Source organism: Lissotriton vulgaris, chromosome 8 (genome assembly GCF_964263255.1).
Source record: "Lissotriton vulgaris chromosome 8, aLisVul1.2, whole genome shotgun sequence".
In the NCBI taxonomy this organism is placed as follows: Eukaryota; Metazoa; Chordata; class Amphibia; order Caudata; family Salamandridae; genus Lissotriton; species Lissotriton vulgaris.
In genome coordinates, this window is record NC_141696.1 from 153313731 (window position 1) to 153326073 (window position 12343).

The 12343-nt window shown below is 43.7% G+C and overlaps 13 non-coding genes across 13 annotated transcripts; all 13 read right to left on the bottom strand.

Annotated features, from left to right (window-relative positions):
• Window positions 1–362: 362 nt before the first annotated feature.
• Window positions 363–445, bottom strand: TRNAL-UAG (transfer RNA leucine (anticodon UAG)). The gene has a single exon. It is a non-coding gene; the product is annotated as a tRNA-Leu (tRNA).
• Window positions 446–1743: 1298 nt separating this feature from the next.
• On the bottom strand, window positions 1744–1826 carry TRNAL-CAG (transfer RNA leucine (anticodon CAG)). Its single transcript has one exon. It is a non-coding gene; the product is annotated as a tRNA-Leu (tRNA).
• A 632-nt stretch (window positions 1827–2458) lies between these two features.
• Window positions 2459–2541, bottom strand: TRNAL-UAG (transfer RNA leucine (anticodon UAG)). The gene has a single exon. It is a non-coding gene; the product is annotated as a tRNA-Leu (tRNA).
• A 3119-nt stretch (window positions 2542–5660) lies between these two features.
• TRNAL-AAG (transfer RNA leucine (anticodon AAG)) lies at window positions 5661–5743 on the bottom strand. The gene has a single exon. It is a non-coding gene; the product is annotated as a tRNA-Leu (tRNA).
• A 906-nt stretch (window positions 5744–6649) lies between these two features.
• On the bottom strand, window positions 6650–6732 carry TRNAL-UAG (transfer RNA leucine (anticodon UAG)). Its single transcript has one exon. It is a non-coding gene; the product is annotated as a tRNA-Leu (tRNA).
• Window positions 6733–7756: 1024 nt separating this feature from the next.
• TRNAL-AAG (transfer RNA leucine (anticodon AAG)) lies at window positions 7757–7839 on the bottom strand. The gene has a single exon. It is a non-coding gene; the product is annotated as a tRNA-Leu (tRNA).
• Window positions 7840–8030: 191 nt separating this feature from the next.
• Window positions 8031–8113, bottom strand: TRNAL-CAG (transfer RNA leucine (anticodon CAG)). Its single transcript has one exon. It is a non-coding gene; the product is annotated as a tRNA-Leu (tRNA).
• Window positions 8114–8745: 632 nt separating this feature from the next.
• TRNAL-CAG (transfer RNA leucine (anticodon CAG)) lies at window positions 8746–8828 on the bottom strand. The gene has a single exon. It is a non-coding gene; the product is annotated as a tRNA-Leu (tRNA).
• A 1024-nt stretch (window positions 8829–9852) lies between these two features.
• On the bottom strand, window positions 9853–9935 carry TRNAL-AAG (transfer RNA leucine (anticodon AAG)). Its single transcript has one exon. It is a non-coding gene; the product is annotated as a tRNA-Leu (tRNA).
• A 190-nt stretch (window positions 9936–10125) lies between these two features.
• Window positions 10126–10208, bottom strand: TRNAL-CAG (transfer RNA leucine (anticodon CAG)). The gene has a single exon. It is a non-coding gene; the product is annotated as a tRNA-Leu (tRNA).
• Window positions 10209–10841: 633 nt separating this feature from the next.
• On the bottom strand, window positions 10842–10924 carry TRNAL-UAG (transfer RNA leucine (anticodon UAG)). The gene has a single exon. It is a non-coding gene; the product is annotated as a tRNA-Leu (tRNA).
• A 1024-nt stretch (window positions 10925–11948) lies between these two features.
• On the bottom strand, window positions 11949–12031 carry TRNAL-AAG (transfer RNA leucine (anticodon AAG)). The gene has a single exon. It is a non-coding gene; the product is annotated as a tRNA-Leu (tRNA).
• A 191-nt stretch (window positions 12032–12222) lies between these two features.
• On the bottom strand, window positions 12223–12305 carry TRNAL-CAG (transfer RNA leucine (anticodon CAG)). The gene has a single exon. It is a non-coding gene; the product is annotated as a tRNA-Leu (tRNA).
• Between the last annotated feature and the right edge of the window lie 38 nt (window positions 12306–12343).

Sequence of the window (12343 nt, forward strand, 5' to 3'; positions counted from 1 at the left end):
ATGTCACAACATAGGGTGGAATACGCAAATCTAAGCAGCCCCTGATCACAGCCCTGAGGAAATTGCCGTAAATGTGCTGGAGTCCAACTGTCTACCAGATGCTAGGCATTCTTCCATATTTGCATGGCCTGTCTGGCCAGGGCATACAAGAGCATGACTCTTCCAGATGAGCTCTTACATGGGTCCTATGCTCATATAGTAAGGACTGCACTTTGTCAGCAAGACTTTATACAACCGAAATATATGAGAAACCCCAGCTCTCTTGACTAGATGAGGACGGAATCACATCCCAGGTGAAGACCAACAGATGCAACTTCCATCAGATGTTAACCTGAAAAAGGAGATTACATCTCCAAAAGTCATGTCAGAAGTGGGATTCGAACCCACGCCTCCAGAGGAGACTGCGGCCTAAACACAGCGCCTTAGACCACTCGGCCATCCTGACAGTGCAGAGTCTTAAGAAATGTATAAAAGTCACTCAGAAATTTCTGCCTCCATGCAAGCCTGAAATAATTTAAACCTTCAAACACAAGGTGCAACTTTATGCACAGGACAATAAACACAGAAGATCACATGTGAAAGCATTTCATTTCACAGGTGTACAATTTTTATGCTTTTAGAATACCTCATACCTCTCACCAGCTATTTAGGGTCCTGTATCCTACTCACAAAATTACCTTGCCTGCGACCTCTCTCTCTACACAAACAACTACTGCACAGGAAGTAGGAAGGCAGAAGGTGGGGCATATTATGCAAATGTATGCTGTCATTGTGCCTTGCAGATTCATGCAGGATTTCTAGATCGTTGCTGGATACAAGAGAGCAGACCTTGTTTCAGATCAACTGTCCCTAGCAGGGAACGTCTGAGCACATGCAGTCTTTTGCTCTCTAGCCCCTGGCCTGGGACTTACCCTCACTGGCTGAGGCGTGAATTTCTGCATACCAACGTTGCATAGATGGTACGTTTGTGGTCGGTTTGGGATGGGTGGGAGGTCAAAAGCAGGGAAAAGTATGTCGCCTTCACTTGAAGTCTCCTCTTCTAGGCCAACCTGCCGTTCACTCACTCTGTCTTTGTTTCATTCTCTCCTTCCTCAACACCCCTTCTCACTCACTCGCTCTATCACTTGTGCTCTTTCCCCTTGCTCTGCATTTCATAGTGGAAACATCTCTTGAATGGAGCATTAGAAAATGAGGTTACATAAAATTAACAATCTACTTATTGGAAACCAAAAATATCACAAGACTGAATGTAACCCATTTCATTAATAAAAGGGACTTTTTAAGCACCCCCCAAAAAACACATAAAACACCACGAGTGCTAGAAGAATATTATACGAGCTTGAAGACAGAATTGGGCAAATTAATTTGCAGTTGAAACTGAAGTTTGTTACTTATTCAGATATTATATGCACTGCCAATTTTTAGCTGAGATTCTAAAAGAACTCAGAGACAAAATGGACTTAAAGTTTTGTCAGAAGTGGGATTCGAATCCACGCCTCCAGGAGAGACTGCGGCCTTAACGCAGCGCCTTAGACCACTCGGCCATCCTGACCACATGTGCTTGATCATCTACAGAGAGGGAAAGATATTGTGAACCAAAAAAAGCACACATCTTAGGTCATGAGTGGCTAGAGCAAGAAAAAAACTCACTGCACTTTTCCAAGTAGACAACCATATAAGCCCATGTGAGGGAAATGATCAGATTTTTTCTCTCTCAAGAAAAAAGTAGAGTAAACACACAATTGTCAGAAGTGGGATTTGAACCCACGCCTCCAGAAGAGACTGCGACCTGAACGCAGCGCCTTAGACCACTCGGCCATCCTGACTTGCATTTGTGGAACCTTCCACAGGCCAGACAGCCATGCAAGTGGGGTACCGAAAAGGCATGCCCTCAATTTATTTATCCTATTATAAGTACTTCCAACAGATCTTTGAACAATCCATAGAGAGCAGTACCTATGAAGAACTCTTTAGACCTTTAAGGCGTACAAAGAGAAAGTGCTATTAACCAGCCACTTGAAAGGCCCAAAGCTGCTTTGAAATTGAGTCAACAGCCACCTCTTGGCCAGCTAAAGCAAATTCAACAAGGAATTTCAATGTCACATCATAGGGTGGAATACGCAAATCTAAGCAGTCCCTGATCACAGCCCTGAGGAAATTGCCGTAAGTGTGCTGGAGTCCAACTGTCTACCAGATGCTAGGCATTCTTTCATATTTGCATGGCCTGTCTGGCCAGGGCATACAAGAGCATGACTCTTCCAGATGAGCTCTTACATGGGTCCTATGCTCATATAGTAAGGACTGCACTTTGTCAGCAAGACTTTATACAACCGAAATATATGAGAAACCCCAGCTCTCTTGACTAGATGAGGACGGAATCACATCCCAGGTGAAGACCAACAGATGCAACTTCCATCAGATGTTAACCTGAAAAAGGAGATTACATCTCCAAAAGTCATGTCAGAAGTGGGATTCGAACCCACGCCTCCAGAGGAGACTGCGGCCTAAACACAGCGCCTTAGACCACTCGGCCATCCTGACAGTGCAGAGTCTTAAGAAATGTATAAAAGTCACTCAGAAATTTCTGCCTCATGCAAGCCTGAAATAATTTAAACCTTCAAACACAAGGTGCAACTTTATGCACAGGACAATAAACACAGAAGATCACATGTGAAAGCATTTCATTTCACAGGTGTACAATTTTTATGCTTTTAAAATACCTCATACCTCTCACCAGCTATTTAGGGTCCTGTATCCTACTCACAAAATTACCTTGCCTGCGACCTCTCTCTCTACACAAACAACTACTGCACAGGAAGTAGGAAGGCAGAAGGTGGGGCATATTATGCAAATGTATGCTGTCATTGTGCCTTGCAGATTCATGCAGGATTTCTAGATCCTTGCTGGATACAAGAGAGCAGACCTTGTTTCAGATCAACTGTCCCTAGCAGGGAACGTCTGAGCACATGCAGTCTTTTGCTCTCTAGCCCCTGGCCTGGGACTTACCCTCACTGGCTGAGGCGTGAATTTCTGCATACCAACGTTGCATAGATGGTACGTTTGTGGTCGGTTTGGGATGGGTGGGAGGTCAAAAGCAGGGAAAAGTATGTCGCCTTCACTTCTAGTCTCCTCTTCTAGGCCTACCTGCCGTTCACTCACTCTGTCTTTGTTTCATTCTCTCCTTCCTCAACACCCCTTCTCACTCACTCGCTCTATCACTTGTGCTCTTTCCCCTTGCTCTGCATTTCATAGTGGAAACATCTCTTGAATGGAGCATTAGAAAATGAGGTTACATAAAATTAACAATCTACTTATTGGAAACCAAAAATATCACAAGACTGAATGTAACCCATTTCATTAATAAAAGGGACTTTTTAAGCACCCCCCAAAAAACACATAAAACACCACGAGTGCTAGAAGAATATTATACGAGCTTGAAGACAGAATTGGGCAAATTAATTTGCAGTTGAAACTGAAGTTTGTTACTTATTCAGATATTATATGCACTGCCAATTTTTAGCTGAGATTCTAAAAGAACTCAGAGACAAAATGGACTTAAAGTTTTGTCAGAAGTGGGATTCGAACCAACGCCTCCAGGAGAGACTGCGGCCTTAACGCAGCGCCTTAGACCACTCGGCCATCCTGACCACATTTGCTTGATCATCTACAGAGAGGAAAAGATATTGTGAACCAAAAAAAGCACACATCTTAGGTCATGAGTGGCTAGAGCAAGAAAAAAACTCACTGCACTTTTCCAAGCAGACAACCATATAAGCCATTGTGAGGGAAATGATCTGATTTTTTCTCTCTCAAGAAAAAAGTAGAGTAAACACACAATTGTAAGAAGTGGGATTTGAACCCACGCCTCCAGAAGAGACTGCGACCTGGACGCAGCGCCTTAGACCACTCGGCCATCCTGACTTGCATTTGTGGAACCTTCCACAGGCCAGACAGCCATGCAAGTGGGGTACCGAAAAGGCATGCCCTCAATTTATTTATCCTATTATAAGTACTTCCAACAGATCTTTGAACAATACATAGAGAGCAGTACCTATGAAGAACTCTTTAGACCTTTAAGGCGTACAAAGAGAAAGTGCTATTAACCAGCCACTTGAAAGGCCCAAAGCTGCTTTGAAATTGAGTCAACAGCCACCTCTTGGCTAGCTAAAGCAAATTCAACAAGGAATTTCAATGTCACAACATAGGGTGGAATACGCAAATCTAAGCAGCCCCTGATCACAGCCCTGAGGAAATTGCCGTAAGTGTGCTGGAGTCCAACTGTCTACCAGATGCTAGGCATTCTTCCATATTTGCATGGCCTGTCTGGCCAGGGCATGCAAGAGCATGACTCTTCCAGATGAGCTCTTACATGGGTCCTATGCTCATATAGTAAGGACTGCACTTTGTCAGCAAGACTTTATACAACCGAAATATATGAGAAACCCCAGCTCTCTTGACTAGATGAGGACGGAATCACATCCCAGGTGAAGACCAACAGATGCAACTTCCATCAGATGTTAACCTGAAAAAGGAGATTACATCTCCAAAAGTCATGTCAGAAGTGGGATTCGAACCCACGCCTCCAGAGTAGACTGCGGCCTAAACACAGCACTTTAGACCACTCGGCCATCCTGACAGTGCAGAGTCTTAAGAAATGTATAAAAGTCACTCAGAAATTTCGGCCTCCATGCAAGCCTGAAATAATTTAAACCTTCAAACACAAGGTGCAACTTTATGCACAGGACAATAAACACAGAAGATCACATGTGAAAGCATTTCATTTCACAGGTGTACAATTTTTATGCTTTTAAAATACCTCATACCTCTCACCAGCTATTTAGGGTCCTGTATCCTACTCACAAAATTACCTTGCCTGCGACCTCTCTCTCTACACAAACAACTACTGCACAGGAAGTAGGAAGGCAGAAGGTGGGGCATATTATGCAAATGTATGCTGTCATTGTGCCTTGCAGATTCATGCAGGAATTCTAGATCCTTGCTGGATACAAGAGAGCCGACCTTGTTTCAGATCAACTGTCCCTAGCAGGGAACGTCTGAGCACATGCAGTCTTTTGCTCTCTATCCCCTGGCCTGGGACTTACCCTCACTGGCTGAGGCGTGAATTACTGCATACCAACGTTGCATAGATGGTACGTTTGTGGTCGGTTTGGGATGGGTGGGAGGTCAAAAGCATGGAAAAGTATGTCGCCTTCACTTCTAGTCTCCTCTTCTAGGCCTACCTGCCGTTCACTCACTCTGTCTTTGTTTCATTCTCTCCTTCCTCAACACCCCTTCTCACTCACTCGCTCTATCACTTGTGCTCTTTCCCCTTGCTCTGCATTTCATAGTGGAAACATCTCTTGAATGGAGCATTAGAAAATGAGGTTACATAAAATTAACAATCTACTTATTGGAAACCAAAAATATCACAAGACTGAATGTAACCCATTTCATTAATAAAAGGGACTTTTTAAGCACCCCCAAAAAAACACATAAAACACCACGAGTGCTAGAAGAATATTATACGAGCTTGAAGACAGAATTGGGCAAATTAATTTGCAGTTGAAACTGAAGTTTGTTACTTATTCAGATATTATATGCACTGCCAATTTTTAGCTGAGATTCTAAAAGAACTCAGAGACAAAATGGACTTAAAGTTTTGTCAGAAGTGGGATTCGAACCCACGCCTCCAGGAGAGACTGCAGCCTTAACGCAGCGCCTTAGACCACTCGGCCATCCTGACCACATTTGCTTGATCATCTACAGAGAGGGTAAGATATTGTGAACCAAAAAAAGCACACATCTTAGGTCATGAGTGGCTAGAGCAAGAAAAAAATTCACTGCACTTTTCCAAGTAGACAACCATATAAGCCCATGTGAGGGAAATGATCAGATTTTCTCTCTCTCAAGAAACAAGTAGAGTAAACACACAATTGTCATAAGTGGGATTTGAACCCACGCCTCCAGAAGAGACTGCGACCTGAACGCAGCACCTTAGACCACTCGGCCATCCTGACTTGCATTTGTGGAACCTTCCACAGGCCAGACAGCCATGCAAGTGGGGTACCGAAAAGGCATGCCCTCAATTTATTTATCCTATTATAAGTACTTCCAACAGATCTTTGAACAATCCATAGAGAGCAGTACCTATGAAGAACTCTTTAGACCTTTAAGGCGTACAAAGAGAAAGTGCTATTAACCAGCCACTTGAAAGGCCCAAAGCTGCTTTGAAATTGAGTCAACAGCCACCTCTTGGCTAGCTAAAGCAAATTCAACAAGGAATTTCAATGTCACAACATAGGGTGGAATACGCAAATCTAAGCAGTCCCTGATCACAGCCCTGAGGAAATTGCCGTAAGTGTGCTGGAGTCCAACTGTCTACCAGATGCTAGGCATTCTTCCATATTTGCATGGCCTGTCTGGCCAGGGCATACAAGAGCATGACTCTTCCAGATGAGCTCTTACATGGGTCCTATGCTCATATAGTAAGGACTGCACTTTGTCAGCAAGACTTTATACAACCGAAATATATGAGAAACCCCAGCTCTCTTGACTAGATGAGGACGGAATCACATCCCAGGTGAAGACCAACAGATGCAACTTCCATCAGATGTTAACCTGAAAAAGGAGATTACATCTCCAAAAGTCATGTCAGAAGTGGGATTCGAACCCACGCCTCCAGAGGAGACTGCGGCCTAAACACAGCGCCTTAGATCACTCGGCCATCCTGACAGTGCAGAGTCTTAAGAAATGTATAAAAGTCACTCAGAAATTTCTGCCTCCATGCAAGCCTGAAATAATTTAAACCTTCAAACACAAGGTGCAACTTTATGCACAGGACAATAAACACAGAAGATCACATGTGAAAGCATTTCATTTCACAGGTGTACAATTTTTATGCTTTTAGAATACCTCATACCTCTCACCAGCTATTTAGGGTCCTGTATCCTACTCACAAAATTACCTTGCCTGCGACCTCTCTCTCTACACAAACAACTACTGCACAGGAAGTAGGAAGGCAGAAGGTGGGGCATATTATGCAAATGTATGCTGTCATTGTGCCTTGCAGATTCATGCAGGATTTCTAGATCCTTGCTGGATACAAGAGAGCAGACCTTGTTTCAGATCAACTGTCCCTAGCAGGGAACGTCTGAGCACATGCAGTCTTTTGCTCTCTAGCCCCTGGCCTGGGACTTACCCTCACTGGCTGAGGCGTGAATTTCTGCATACCAACGTTGCATAGATGGTACGTTTGTGGTCGGTTTGGGATGGGTGGGAGGTCAAAAGCAGGGAAAAGTATGTCGCCTTCACTTCTAGTCTCCTCTTCTAGGCCAACCTGCCGTTCACTCACTCTGTCTTTGTTTCATTCTCTCCTTCCTCAACACCCCTTCTCACTCACTCGCTCTATCACTTGTGCTCTTTCCCCTTGCTCTGCATTTCATAGTGGAAACATCTCTTGAATGGAGCATTAGAAAATGAGGTTACATAAAATTAACAATCTACTTATTGGAAACCAAAAATATCACAAGACTGAATGTAACCCATTTCATTAATAAAAGGGACTTTTTAAGCACCCCCCAAAAAACACATAAAACACCACGAGTGCTAGAAGAATATTATACGAGCTTGAAGACAGAATTGGGCAAATTAATTTGCAGTTGAAACTGAAGTTTGTTACTTATTCAGATATTATATGCACTGCCAATTTTTAGCTGAGATTCTAAAAGAACTCAGAGACAAAATGGACTTAAAGTTTTGTCAGAAGTGGGATTCGAACCCACGCCTCCAGGAGAGACTGCGGCCTTAACGCAGCGCCTTAGACCACTCGGCCATCCTGACCACATTTGCTTGATCATCTACAGAGAGGGAAAGATATTGTGAACCAAAAAAAGCACACATCTTAGGTCATGAGTGGCTAGAGCAAGAAAAAAACTCACTGCACTTTTCCAAGCAGACAACCATATAAGCCCATGTGAGGGAAATGATCTGATTTTTTCTCTCTCAAGAAAAAAGTAGAGTAAACACACAATTGTCAGAAGTGGGATTTGAACCCACGCCTCCAGAAGAGACTGCGACCTGAACGCAGCGCCTTAGACCACTCGGCCATCCTGACTTGCATTTGTGGAACCTTCCACAGGCCAAACAGCCATGCAAGTGGGGTACCGAAAAGGCATGCCCTCATTTTCTTTATCCTATTATAAGTACTTCCAACAGATCTTTGAACAATCCATAGAGAGCAGTACCTATGAAGAACTCTTTAGACCTTTAAGGCGTACAAAGAGAAAGTGCTATTAACCAGCCACTTGAAAGGCCCAAAGCTGCTTTGAAATTGAGTCAACAGCCACCTCTTGGCTAGCTACAGCAAATTCAACAAGGAATTTCAATGTCACAGCATAGGGTGGAATACGCAAATCTAAGCAGCCCCTGATCACAGCCCTGAGGAAATTGCCGTAAGTGTGCTGGAGTCCAACTGTCTACCAGATGCTAGGCATTCTTCCATATTTGCATGGCCTGTCTGGCCAGGGCATACAAGAGCATGACTCTTCCAGATGAGCTCTTACATGGGTCCTATGCTCATATAGTAAGGACTGCACTTTGTCAGCAAGACTTTATACAACCGAAATATATGAGAAACCCCAGCTCTCTTGACTAGATGAGGACGGAATCACATCCCAGGTGAAGACCAACAGATGCAACTTCCATCAGATGTTAACCTGAAAAAGGAGATTACATCTCCAAAAGTCATGTCAGAAGTGGGATTCGAACCCATGCCTCCAGAGGAGACTGTGGCCTGAACACAGCGCCTTAGACCACTCGGCCATCCTGACAGTGCAGAGTCTTAAGAAATGTATAAAAGTCACTCAGAAATTTCTGCCTCCATGCAAGCCTGAAATAATTTAAACCTTCAAACACAAGGTGCAACTTTATGCACAGGACAATAAACACAGAAGATCACTTGTGAAAGCATTTCATTTCACAGGTGTACAATTTTTATGCTTTTAAAATACCTCATACCTCTCACCAGCTATTTAGGGTCCTGTATCCTACTCACAAAATTACCTTGCCTGCGACCTCTCTCTCTACACAAACAACTACTGCACAGGAAGTAGGAAGGCAGAAGGTGGGGCATATTATGCAAATGTATGCTGTCATTGTGCCTTGCAGATTCATGCAGGATTTCTAGATCCTTGCTGGATACAAGAGAGCAGACCTTGTTTCAGATCAACTGTCCCTAGCAGGGAACGTCTGAGCACATGCAGTCTTTTGCTCTCTAGCCCCTGGCCTGGGACTTACCCTCACTGGCTGAGGCGTGAATTTCTGCATACCAACGTTGCATAGATGGTACGTTTGTGGTCGGTTTGGGATGGGTGGGAGGTCAAAAGCATGGAAAAGTATGTCGCCTTCACTTCTAGTCTCCTCTTCTAGGCCTACCTGCCGTTCACTCACTCTGTCTTTGTTTCATTCTCTCCTTCCTCAACACCCCTTCTCACTCACTCGCTCTATCACTTGTGCTCTTTCCCCTTGCTCTGCATTTCATAGTGGAAACATCTCTTGAATGGAGCATTAGAAAATGAGGTTACATAAAATTAACAATCTACTTATTGGAAACCAAAAATATCACAAGACTGAATGTAACCCATTTCATTAATAAAAGGGACTTTTTAAGCACCCCCCAAAAAACACATAAAACGCCACGAGTGCTAGAAGAATATTATACGAGCTTGAAGACAGAATTGGGCAAATTAATTTGCAGTTGAAACTGAAGTTTGTTACTTATTCAGATATTATATGCACTGCCAATTTTTAGCTGAGATTCTAAAAGAACTCAGAGACAAAATGGACTTAAAGTTTTGTCAGAAGTGGGATTCGAACCCACGCCTCCAGGAGAGACTGCGGCCTTAACGCAGCGCCTTAGACCACTCGGCCATCCTGACCACATTTGCTTGATCATCTACAGAGAGGGAAAGATATTGTGAACCAAAAAAAGCACACATCTTAGGTCATGAGTGGCTAGAGCAAGAAAAAAACTCACTGCACTTTTCCAAGTAGACAACCATATAAGCCCATGTGAGGAAATGATCTGATTTTTTCTCTCTCAAGAAAAAAGTAGAGTAAACACACAATTGTCAGAAGTGGGATTTGAACCCACGCCTCCAGAAGAGACTGCGACCTGAACGCAGCGCCTTAGACCACTCGGCCATCCTGACTTGCATTTGTGGAACCTTCCACAGGCCAGACAGCCATGCAAGTGGGGTACCGAAAAGGCATGCCCTCAATTTATTTATCCTATTATAAGTACTTCCAACAGATCTTTGAACAATCCATAGAGAGCAGTACCTATGTAAGAACTCTTTAGACCTTTAAGGCGTACAAAGAGAAAGTGCTATTAACCAGCCACTTGAACGGAACAAAGCTGCTTTGAAATTGAGTCAACAGCCACCTCTTGGCTAGCTAAAGCAAATTCAACAAGGAATTTCAATGTCACAACATAAGGTGAAATACGCAAATCTAAGCAGCCCCTGATCACAGCCCTGAGGAAATTGCCGTAAGTGTGCTGGAGTCCAACTGTCTACCAGGTGCTAGGCATTCTTCCATATTTGCATGGCCTGTCTTGCCAGGGCATACAAGAGCATGACTCTTCCAGATGAGCTCTTACATGGGTCCTATGCTCATATAGTAAGGACTGCACTTTGTCAGCAAGACTTTATACAACCGAAATATATGAGAAACCCCAGCTCTCTTGACTAGATGAGGACGGAATCACATCCCAGGTGAAGACCAACAGATGCAACTTCCATCAGATGTTAACCTGAAAAAGGAGATTACATCTCCAAAAGTCATGTCAGAAGTGGGATTCGAACCCACGCCTCCAGAGGAGACTGCGGCCTAAACACAACGCCTTAGACCACTCGGCCATCCTGACAGTGCAGAGTCTTAAGAAATGTATAAAAGTCACTCAGAAATTTCTGCCTCCATGCAAGCCTGAAATAATTTAAACCTTCAAACATAAGGTGCAACTTTATGCACAGGACAATAAACACAGAAGATCACATGTGAAAGCATTTCATTTCACAGGTGTACAATTTTTATGCTTTTAGAATACCTCATACCTCTCACCAGCTATTTAGGTTCCTGTATCCTACTCACAAAATTACCTTGCCTGCGACCTCTCTCTCTACACAAACAACTACTGCACAGGAAGTAGGAAGGCAGAAGGTGGGGCATATTATGCAAATGTATGCTGTCATTGTGCCTTGCAGATTCATGCAGGATTTCTAGATCGTTGCTGGATACAAGAGAGCAGACCTTGTTTCAGATCAACTGTCCCTAGCAGGGAACGTCTGAGCACATGCAGTCTTTTGCTCTCTAGCCCCTGGCCTGGGACTTACCCTCACTGGCTGAGGCGTGAATTTCTGCATACCAACGTTGCATAGATGGTACGTTTGTGGTCGGTTTGGGATGGGTGGGAGGTCAAAAGCAGGGAAAAGTATGTCGCCTTCACTTCTAGTCTCCTCTTCTAGGCCAACCTGCCATTCACTCACTCTGTCTTTGTTTCATTCTCTCCTTCCTCAACACCCCTTCTCACTCACTCGCTCTATCACTTGTGCTCTTTCCCCTTGCTCTGCATTTCATAGTGGAAACATCTCTTGAATGGAGCATTAGAAAATGAGGTTACATAAAATTAACAATCTACTTATTGGAAACCAAAAATATCACAAGACTGAATGTAACCCATTTCATTAATAAAAGGGACTTTTTAAGCACCCCCCAAAAAACACATAAAACACCACGAGTGCTAGAAGAATATTATACGAGCTTGAAGACAGAATTGGGCAAATTAATTTGCAGTTGAAACTGAAGTTTGTTACTTATTCAGATATTATATGCACTGCCAATTTTTAGCTGAGATTCTAAAAGAACTCAGAGACAAAATGGACTTAATGTTTTGTCAGAAGTGGGATTCGAACCCACGCCTCCAGGAGAGACTGCGGCCTTATCGCAGCGCCTTAGACCACTCGGCCATCCTGACCACATGTGCTTGATCATCTACAGAGAGGGAAAGATATTGTGAACCAAAAAAAGCACACAACTTAGGTCATGAGTGGCTAGAGCAAGAAAAAAACTCACTGCACTTTTCCAAGTAGACAACCATATAAGCCCATGTGAGGGAAATGATCTGATTTTTTCTCTCCCAAGAAAAAAGAAGAGTAAACACACAATTGTCAGAAGTGGGATTTGAACCCACGCCTCCAGAAGAGACTGCGACCTGAACGCAGCGCCATAGACCACTCGGCCATCCTGACTTGCATTTTCGGAACCTTCCACAGGCCAGACAGCCATG